Source organism: Rutidosis leptorrhynchoides, chromosome 4, assembly GCF_046630445.1.
Source record: "Rutidosis leptorrhynchoides isolate AG116_Rl617_1_P2 chromosome 4, CSIRO_AGI_Rlap_v1, whole genome shotgun sequence".
NCBI classification, from domain to species: domain Eukaryota; kingdom Viridiplantae; phylum Streptophyta; class Magnoliopsida; order Asterales; family Asteraceae; genus Rutidosis; species Rutidosis leptorrhynchoides.
Genome location: NC_092336.1, coordinates 605401824 through 605404679, shown reverse-complemented (window position 1 = coordinate 605404679; position 2856 = coordinate 605401824). Strand labels below are relative to the sequence as shown.

At 40.5% G+C, this 2856-nt stretch overlaps 1 non-coding gene across 1 annotated transcript; it reads left to right on the top strand.

Annotated features, from left to right (window-relative positions):
• The first annotated feature begins 355 nt into the window (after positions 1 to 355).
• LOC139846087 (small nucleolar RNA R71) lies at positions 356 to 462 on the top strand. The gene has a single exon (XR_011758832.1). It is a non-coding gene; the product is annotated as a small nucleolar RNA R71 (small nucleolar RNA).
• Positions 463 to 2856: the final 2394 nt, after the last annotated feature.

Below are 2856 nucleotides of genomic sequence, written 5' to 3'. Positions count from 1 at the left end.
CTCAACTTGATATTCTTCAGTAGGTTGCGGGTTGGTACAATTAACACAAGCCTGAGCTTGGTTAACCTGCTGCGGCTGCGTCTTCAGTTCTCCGAGTTGTTTAGCAAGAGATTCCATCTTATCTGTGAGGGATTTGATGGCCTCTGTTTGATTGTTAAGTGCAGATAGTGGGGTAGATGATGAAGTTGTTTCACTACTGTTCCAGTCATGATGATGCATTGTCATGTTCTCGAGCAATTCCCATGCTTCGTTTGCAGTTTGATTCATCAGATTCCCTTGAGCTGCTGCATCGATCGTCATCCTATGATTTACCGTAAGACCATTGTAGAAGGTACAGATTTGGGCTGACCGTTCTAGCTGGTGATTAGGGCATTTCTTTAGCAGGGTTTTGAATCGCTCCCATGCAGTGTAAAGAGATTCATCATAACTTTGTTTGAAGTTAATGATATCATTCTTCAGTTTGGTTTGTTTAGAAGGAGGGAAATATTTGGTTAGGAATTTAGTAGCCATCTCCGTCCATGATGTGATGGAATCTTTTTCCAGTCCTTCGAACCAAGTTTGAGCATGATGAGTGAGAGAATAGGGGAACAAGTATAGCCGAACTATATCTTGTCCTATCCCTGTCTGTTTGTAGGAGTTCGAAAGAGATATGAATTTATCAAGGTGAGAATTAGGATCGTCATTTGGTAATCCATGAATCTGACAGCTATTTTGAATGAGTTGGATGATGTGATACTTTAACTAGAACGAGTGTCCTTGAATCTCTGGAAATCTGATTGGTCCTCCTCGACCTTCAATTGAGGGTTTGGTATTTTCTGCTAAAGTAACACGTAACGCCATTCAATTTCTGATTCGTGCTTCCTTGCGTGCTTTAGAGATTATTGCGTCTGGATCAGGTACGAATAACAATGGCCCTGGTCTAGATCGGGTTTGGGTCATACACTAGGTATGCCTTTTTTGTTTTTAATTTTTCGCAAATAAACTAAATTATAAAGTACTCTAAAGTAAGCTAAACTAATCTAAGGTAATCTAAGTCTAAGGTAATCTAATCTAATTAACTAACTATCCTACGGTGGTCAAAGACAAAGTTGAACAGAAAAGCATAGTAGTTTCCCGAGTGGTCTACATTAATTGTACTATTCAACAAAAGTCAAAGACAAAGTTGAACAGAAAAGGACACACGTCGGCGGCTGACAAGTGACCTTACAAGACCACGTGAGAATGCAGAAGTTTAATGCATGTGCAGACATGGGTTATACTTTGTCAACCCCTAGGGAACACAACATTCTATTTGTTTAATCAAATAGTGGTGCCAAACCGAATTGGGGTGTTCCTGCAAATAGCTAACAAAGAGGAAAGAGGAGAGCATGCTCTCTGATGCAGTTGTCCCCACAAGTACAGACATCCTATGTACCAGTGGACAATAGAACCATTAAACGATTAATAGGACTACTATAAATTGTTGTATCCACTATTGTAACAACTAGTGGTGTGAGTTTACCTCTTAGCTATATTCTAGGTAATCTGTATCAACCAACTATCATTCCGCCAAGGATAGTTGTGATTCTTTGTGATTCAATCAATAAAGAATAACCGTTGAAAATTACCTGTGACTCTATTTAATTTACATGCTTGAATACTAATCGTGTTTAACTGTTAAGTTAATTAAAAGAAATTGTATTCTGATATTGCCGAAACGGACGGTTTTTATTCGCGCGGTGTCGTCAGGCCGCGGCTCGCCAGGATCAGTCACTCGTGGGAGGAAGGTACTGTTTTAAATTTATATTTAGCGGGGCCTAAATCTTACTACTCCTTATAAGTAAGGGAAGTATGACCTAGAGTCGTATTTTTGAGATATCAGTAGAATCGAACCTATATTTAAGCCTAAGATAGTTAGGGAGTAGTGAATATTTATTTTGGGGTTTTCTAGTTTATAAGACAGATAAAGCAAATGCGATAAAATTCGTAATTCAGATAAGGTTAAAGTGAGTGCATACTATGACTTCATCAGTTATTCTTCCGAGATTATGGAATGCTGGCTCATGAATAGGCAGAGGCCTTGTATTCATTATACTGGTCCTAAACGCCCCTGTCATAAGACATGTCACTGGGTACTACGTTAGGCTTGAAGATTCTGAATAGACATCAACGTCCCTTACCTCCGACGCCCGTGCAGTCTGACTACAGGCATACACGTTCAGACGGCTCATCCAATTGAGCGACTCAGTTGGGTGACGTATTAACATTCCGAAATGGTCTAAACTTTCTTAAGCATAATAGAATACATGGTTTACCATATCCGAGAGACGTGATGCATTTCAATGCTTTCGTTAATGATTGGTAAAAGATAGTTAGGCCCTTAAAAAGAGTTCAACCATAAAGAACACCATGGCCAAGTCTAGCTGACTTCCATGAACACGTTCGGTTATCCTAACGGTCCAATCCTTTAGGTGTCTAAACAACCAGTTCCTTAATTAACTAAGAATCCCTCAAGCGGGGTGCATACTTGAGACCGTGTTATGGTGCAGTGTACTGGTCAACACTAACCGGGTTCCATGGCCTTACTTAGTAGAGGTACAGCTTACAACAACCGCTGTGCTTCAGCGTGCACGTACGAAGTTTATAAGCTTGGTGACTAAACTAGCATGGTCTAGAACCGACAATGTACTAAGGGTCTAGTCAGATGTTTCACTACGAAAGAGTACTCAGTCGGAATCCAAAGCTCGATAGACTTACTACATCTGGTGTGCCTCAGTCGATCTTACGGTGTATCCGATAGACTTCTCTTACCAGGGGTGACACAGATAGTGTACTCTGAATCGGGGTTCGCGACTTTCCAATAACAGAGCCTATAAC